A 7,989-nucleotide genomic window follows, 5' to 3' on the forward strand; every position below is an offset into this window, starting at 1 on the left:
TTGAAAAAATACTGCTTTACGCTCTTGACAAACACTAGTGTTTTCACCCTAATGGCATTTCAGGGGGTTGTGTCCCAGCAGGGAAGGAAACCCCTGTATTATCCCTACTTTGTTAACATTTGGAGGTGAAGGGAAACAGACACATTTTCAAACCCCTAATTTCAGGCTCCAGCGAGGTACCAGGATCCATTACAATGCTTATAAAATTGTTCCTTTTATTTTCTTGGTTGTAAACCTTTGTAGACTGTAAAGTCAAGGCAAGCTTGTGCCCAACGAACAATAAGGACGTAAGGGAAGCACAATAAAATGAAAACACAACACAACACAACCTGTTGTGAGCTGGAAACTTTGTCCGATGTTTTAAGCTGTTTCTGAGTGCCTTGGGTGAGTGTTAAGGAGCCTTTCCTCCCCTGCTTGCCTCATTAACTCACTTCATTCTCTCCCTCCTCCAGGGGATCTGGGATGTCAGCCTGAAAACTGAGTCCCAAGTTCCCATGCCCCTGCCTGGGGCCGGCCCCCTACTTGACCTATGTATAATCTATAATTATGCAAGAGAAGGGCTGAGGCCACAAGCTTGGAGGACAGAGGCAAAATGGCTTCTAACGGCACATCAAGGTCTGATGTTTGATAAACATCAGAGGTGACCAGCTCCGTTTCAGATTGCCCAATTCTTGTTCCCTCTTCTCCCTTCGCTCTTTCTTCTTCTTATCCTACGTCTGGTCAGAGGAGATAGGAAACTTCGTGTTACCTGGTACAAGACAACTTTTGGAATCCCAAGTATTCAGGTTATTTCTCTTTTCCCTCTTTGCAAGTGATAATACTCACAGCTCAAAGGCATCACCCAGATCGAAGCCGCTTCTCTCCGGGAGTGGCAATGCCGAGCAAGAAGAAAAGTGGGCATCTTGGCCTCCAGGTTCACAGGCTCCCTTTCTCCTTCCGGCGCCGATTACCTAGATGAAGACAATCGTCATCTCTCGGAAAAGTCCACTTGCAAGTGCTTCCTCTCAGACACGATTGGTTGGTCATCTTCTTCTTCATCCAGCCAACCTATATTGATTGAAGCTCACAGTGAAGGATTACAGGGAGGATGAGAAAAGTTAGCCAAAGGAAAAAGAGGACAGGGTGGGAGAGGCTGTTCTGGACAGAAGGAAACACACTTTGCAAAGCCCCCGAGAGAAGCGAGACAACACATGGAGCAGAAGGAAGGGGGATGTGGCCAGGACGCAGAACCTAAGACAGAGAGAGGGAGGTGGAGGGGATGGGCTGAGGTCTGACTGAGCCGAGCCCTGCAGGCATAGTTAACAATCCTTTGACAACCACAAAAACAGGGGTGTCCCATCAGAACACATACAAGGAGTGGGGTCCTGGAGCCCCCTCCTGTCCTAGATACTGGATTGGAGGGTCTAGGGATTCCAGATCAGAAGAAGGGAGGTGACTTCTATACCAATATAGAAGTAAATCATTTTGTAAATGATTGGGAGAGCTGTCCTGTCCAAATCTGTTAAAGGTCGGTGATGCTTATGACCATTTTTGTAAGTTGGGTTATTTTCAAATGAGCCTCGGAGGGGGTTTAAGCAGCGGCTGACACCATCAGATCTGTGTTTATCCAAAAAGAGAGGGAAAAAAAAAATCCCCTTTGTTATTAAAAAAAAAAAAAAGGTAATGCAAAAACATCATTCCACAATTCTTTTGTAATGAAAAAAATAAATGCAAAATAAAACAAATCCATCATTCTAAAGGAATGCCCTGTGCTTCCCTTCCCCTGTTCCTGGGAGACTCTCCTAATACGGTCTTGTCCTTTGCCCATTGCCCATGCTGACCTTGTGACCAGTGCTGCAGGCCTCCAAGATGGCCTGGGGGTTAGGGGTCTCAGTGTAGGAAACGGCTTCTCTGTTTGAGGCTAATCACCTTACACGGTGCCTGAAATTGCCATCACCTTGACCTCACTGGCAGTTTTCCCTCTTTAGCAAACTGGCTTTCTTGTTGAATTAATTCATTTTTATAAAGTCTCGGAGATACTGCATAGCCATTGAACGCTGGCCAGATACGGTTGGTATATAAACCCAGGGCACCACGGGCCACAAGGTCAGCCTCCAAGTTCATTGCTTTACCTTGCCTATTTTCATCTTGCCTCTATTCAGTATACAGAGACCCAGCCAGGTGCCAGTTGCGACATCTTGCCAGACTTTGCTGCCAAGATGTTCGTGGCTCCTACGCTCCTTTTTCCTTTTTTTTTTTTTTTTCCTTTAACGTTTCCTGTCTCGCTGCTCTCTGTGTGATAAAGGAATCTTCTGCCTACAAGGAGCAGTTCCATGCAGTAAAAGCAATCAGCCAACCCCCCCAACCTCTACACCAGCATCACCCACTGGCCATGTCATGGAATCACCAACTTCAGAATGGCAGTGGCCTCGTCTATAAAATGGGAAGAACATATTTATACCTGTTGGAAGAAAAGGAGACTAACTGACTCACCCCGAGACTTGAAGCCCCTCCCAGCTCTCAGATCTCTGATTCTCTCAGAAACTCTGCACCAGGGAAATGATGTGGCTCATTTCGGATCCATCTGGGAAAAGATGACATACACAGAAAAGTATGTGACTTTTTTTTTTTTTAATTTCAAGCTGCATTTGAAATGGTTTCTTTCATTTCCACCCCTCATAAGTCCATGGATGGAGGACACTGGGGGTCTCGTGCTTTCGGAAACAGCCATCAAAACCACGAACATCATCTTGAGTTCCAAATCTCATACACACCGAGGCTGAGGATTTCAGGCCCTACTCAAAGCACGTTGAATCAAGTGGTGTTTTTTTCCTTCTTTGGAGTCAAAACAAGAACACGGCTAAGTGTCCTTCATGGGCTGGTGCAGAGGCTCAGCCCAGCAGAACAGGCCCAAGTTTCTACGACTACCTATGCCTCTTCCTAGAACTCTTGTGTGGATTCCGGGTTTGTTCAGGAAGTGTTCTGAGACCTGAGAAGCATTTCTTTTAAAGCACTGGGGGACCTCCTACCTCCAGGGCCCAGCTGCCTGAGCAGTGGGGTCACTGCCTCACCTCTTATGTCTCTGGCGAAGGGCCACACCTGTTCTTGTAACCACCAGAGAGCAAGTCACGTGAAGGCAGAAGTCTTTAGACAAGGCAGAGCTCCCCCTAGTCAGCTAGTATACTTACCGGCACGTTTCCCAGGAGTTGAAGGGCAAATACAAGGCTGCAGTGTGGAGTGGACAGGAAATTAAGCTACGATTCAGAAAAAAGAATCACAGCTTGTTGTTTTAATCTGGTTTAATCACTTACCCTCTCTGCGCCTCAGTTTCCTCATCTGCATAGTGGGACTACGCACTCACTGCTGACTTCTCCCAAGTGGGCAAATGGGTTGCGAGTACTCTCATGCCCTCTACCTTCCCACTTAGGATTGTAAGTCTGACAGAAGTTGGGCTGAGTACTTGGTCTGTCCCTTCGGTCTGGCTAGCTGTATGGCCATTCTTCCATTGTCATGGGAACATTCCACAGGAGGAGTGAAGGGGACAGGATCAAGCAGAGAACAAACAGAAGCAAGAATCAGTGTGTAGATTAAGATACAGACTTCTTCTGACCCAGTTCTGTGAGTGGAAAATACCACACAGTGAGAAAAAAAACAAATCACCTGACATGCAATTAGATATTGTGGTACGGGTCAGAGGTCCACCCAAAGGGCTCATTTTTTTTTTATTCCTCTTTTTTTCTTTATTTTTTCTTTTCTTCTTTTTTCCCCCTTCTTCCTTTTTCTTTTTCCTTTTTTTTTTTTTTAAACAGGTTGTTTGAAGAAGAGAGAGAAAAGAAACACATTTTCACAAGATTAACTTTAATTGGGGGTCAAACTTTTTACTTGTCAGCATCTGAAATTCCCTTGAAGCTAATAAGAACCATCTTCTGGGTAATGGTTTCCTGAAGAGGAGACATCCGACTTGTGGAAGGTGCGTGGGTTTTACAGTTAAACAAGTATGCACCTGGATCCTTGCTCTGCTGACTTATTACCTGTGTGACTTTGGAAAGGTGACTTAATGGAGTCCGAGTTTTTCAATTTGTAAGTCGAGATGACAACTCTTGAGGGTATGGTTTGGGTAGTCATTACCGAGATTCTCCATTTCGCCCTTAGGGGCAAGGGAGGATTTAACTTCCCTGTCTCCTTGTCCTCAAGTTAAATGTGGCCATGTGGCTTGCTGTGGACAATGGAATGTGACTTCTCTAAGAAAGAAAGAAAGAAAGGGAGGGAGGGAGGAAGGGAGAGAGAGAAGAAAGAGAAGAGGAAAGAAAAGAGAAGAAAAGAGAAGAGAAGAGGAAAGAGAAGAGAAAAGCTAGCAGATGCTCTAAGTCTCAGTGTACAAATCATGTCCCCTTCCCACTGGCGCTGTGACTGTGAAAACAATGGCGAAGATGTGGCCTTGGTTAGCCTGGGTCTCAGAGGTCTCTGAAGGGCACAGCACCCACCACCCCTTGTTGTGTAAGCACGTGTAGCATCTTTTGGTGTGTTAAGCCACTGAGATTTGGGTTTATTACTGTGGCAAAACCTGGCATGCTGGGATTCATACAGTGGTTGTTCCAATAAAATATGGCAGTGTGTCCAAACACAATTTGGCAAGGCTAAAGTGTCTGAAAAGTCTTGTTACTTCACCATACAGGGGGAATTGTGCCGATTAGGAGGCCCAGGGAAATTCTTGTACGGGTCAGGCAAGCCACAGAAAGGTGCAAGTTCACCCCAGACTGTCTCCACTAGCAGCCAGAATCAGGGAGATCCTGAAAATCTCCCTCAGTGGATCTGCCATGGTGACCAAAATACCACCTCTGCCTTTGAATAAGCTCCAGATAGAGGGCCAGTCTCTGCCCTGAAAGGGGGGACGCTGAGGGGGAATTCGCCAGGATCTGGGGGGGTGGAGTGAAACCCAGGAAAGGTAGGAAGGCACAGCGGTGGGACAGCTTTGCAGGGCAGTGATACAGAAATGAGGCCAGCACCAGGGGGGCAAGTCCTGGGCCGTGGGAGGCTTAAGCACATCTCTGTACACGGCCCCTGCCTCTCCTCTCTTGCCACACTGCATCGTCTCCCCTCCCATCATCATTTTCTTCCTCGCATCTTCCATGATAACTTCTTGGGGAGTGATTCTTGCTACCACCTAAATCTGACCTCTGCCCCTCAACTCCAGGCTCCTGTTGCCCGGATATTTTGGCAGGCTCTTCCTGTCAATGGGTGATGAACAGAACACAGAACATACCCCCGTCCCTCCCCCCCCCCCCCCCCCCCGCCCCGCCGAACCTGTTTCCCACTCTACACTCCATGTCTGGGTGAAGGGCACCTTCTCCCGGCCACTCAAGCTCAAAATCTCAGAGTTTTTATGGCCTTCTCAGAGCATTTTTTTTCCCCCATTAATGTGAAAAGGGAGGATGCAAACAAGGAAAAGCACTGAAAGTATTATGCAGGCCTAATGAGGTTGTGGTTCAATCTTCATGTGAATGTGTTCCTTTGAGAATTTGTCTTCGGGAAAAATGCCTCTAATTGTGGATTCAGAAAATAGAATGTGGACAGCCTAACTCTTTTTGGCCATAACAAAGAGCTATTACCGAAAATTTTAAAATGCAACTCTTTTTTTGCAATAAATGCCACGTATAAAGATAGCATTTTCCACACAGCAAAAGATCAGTGATTTCAGAAGCAAAAGGAGATGCTATTCCAGAGAAACATAGAATAAGGGAAGACACACTGAATACAACTATAAATCCTGGAGAGAACAGATGGAGTAGGTATCTGAGGGCTCTGCCACATAGACTGTAGCAGGCAGGTCAGGGAAAGAGACCAGAATGCAAAGTTCCACCAAACCAGCAGTGAGCTTGCCATTTTTCTTTCCCTCCAGTGTTGCCCCACCTGGACTCCAAGGCAGTCAGAAACTCAGAGGTGTGCACCAGAGGCCGAGAGAAAGAGCTCCAAGAGAAGTCCTCTCTTTCTGCTTCAAGAAACAAGAAAGGAGACTCCTAAGAGTTGGGGGGGGGGGTGTGTGGAAATCCTCTGGGTCTGATTTCTTTTTTTCCCAGCCGTGCCCGCAGACAATATTGTGGCAGCTGTGGTAATGGGCAGGCACCTAATGGGTGGAATAGTTCTATTTGACCAGAGGAATGGTGATCATAATGTGCAGTATTCTTTTTGTGCTTCCAATCTTTCTTCCCATCACTTGGCTTTCGATACAGAAAGTTACAGGAAGCATGTGGCAGAGCAAGGAAACCAAAGCCCAAGCTTGCTGGCTGGAGGGCTTGGAGTGGAGGCTCCACGGAGCCAGACAGCATGGGGGAGAATGTGGAGAATGGAGGGATTAAGAAGGAAATCTCGCAAATTGATGTATGAACTCCTGGGCTTCCCTCCAAGCTGCACATGTGTGGATCTGACACTGAACAGCATACCATACAGATTTTGAGGACTGAACTATAGGATAGACCCTGATCCAGGCCCAAGACTGACCACTGGGTTGCACACACACTGGACTCATCGGAATGGCAATGCACTTTGAAAATAGAACTGACATTGAAACCATAGCCCATGGAGGCAGGTCAGAGCTTACAGCCAGAATATAACCTGGTCCATAGCCTGATTAAAAAAAAAAATCAATGTTCCTTTTATGACTTACACCAGACTCAGAGTCTCACATAATGTTTGAAAGGTCCAGGATATAAACCCAAATCACTCAGCATATAAAGACCCATGAAAGTCACAACTGACAAGGAAAGAAACAAGCAACAGATATCAACTGTGAGAAGATTTTTTAAGGCAGTGATTATAACCATGCTCCAAGAAGTAAGAGCAAGCACTCTTGAAACAAATGGAAAAATAGAAAGTCTCTGCAAAAGAGAAGATAAAAAGATAAACCAAATGGAAATTTCAGAACTGAATAGTACAGTAACTGAAATAAAGTCTGTGAATGGAAATAAACTTAAGATAAATCAATAAAAAGTATCCAATCCAAATAACAGAGGAAAAAATTGGGGGAAAAAAACCCCAACAACTAACAGCGCCTGAGGGATCCCTGGAACAATAACAAGACATTTAATATTTGTGCTATTAGACTCCCAGAAGGAAAGAAAAAAGAGTGTTGAATGGGAACAAATATCTGAAGAAATTATGGTAGAAAAACTTCCACATTTCACAAGAGACATAACCATACAGCTTGAAGAAACTCACTGAACTCCAGACAGGATAAATTCAAAGAAACCCAGATGTCATAATCAAACTGATGAAAGACAAAAACAAAGAAAAATTCCTGAAAGCAATCAAAGACAAATGATGTATTTCATACAGGGGAACAAATGTTCACATGACTGCTTTTTTCTCATCAGAAACCATGGAAACAGGAAGGAAGTAGAATAAATTTTTGAGTGGTAAATGAAAAGAACTGTCAGCCCAGAATTCTGTATCCAGTGAAAATGTCCGTAAGGAATAAAGATAGATGAAGACATTCTCATACAAAGGAAAAGGAAGAGAATTCATTGCCACCAGAACTATTCTCTAATAAGTGCTAATGAAATTCTTCATAAAAGGAAATTACAGCAGAGGAAAATTTGTAAGAACAGTAATGAAGGCAGAACAACCAAAATGGAAGATATCTGGGAAATATAATAGGATTGAAGTTTTAAAAATATATATGACAGTTTAAAGCAAAACTTGTAGCTCTGTCTGATGGAGTTGTCAATGTATGTAGATGTAATACTATGACGTGTACAACACGAAAGGGGATGCCAAAGGCACTTACACGGTGATAAAGTTTCTATAGCTCACTTGAAATTGTAGAATAGAATTCCAGATAGGGTGTGAAAAGTTAAGTATGTATTCCTAGAGCAACTACTAAAAAGGTTTCCTTTCAAAGAGCTATAGTAAAATTCTCAATAGAAAATTAAAACAGAGTACAAAAATATTCAAGTAATACAAGGAAAGGTAGGAAAGGGAAAATGAAAAACAGAAGAGACAAACAAATAAAAT

Source organism: Felis catus, chromosome B3 (genome assembly GCF_018350175.1).
Source record: "Felis catus isolate Fca126 chromosome B3, F.catus_Fca126_mat1.0, whole genome shotgun sequence".
NCBI lineage: Eukaryota > Metazoa > Chordata > Mammalia > Carnivora > Felidae > Felis > Felis catus.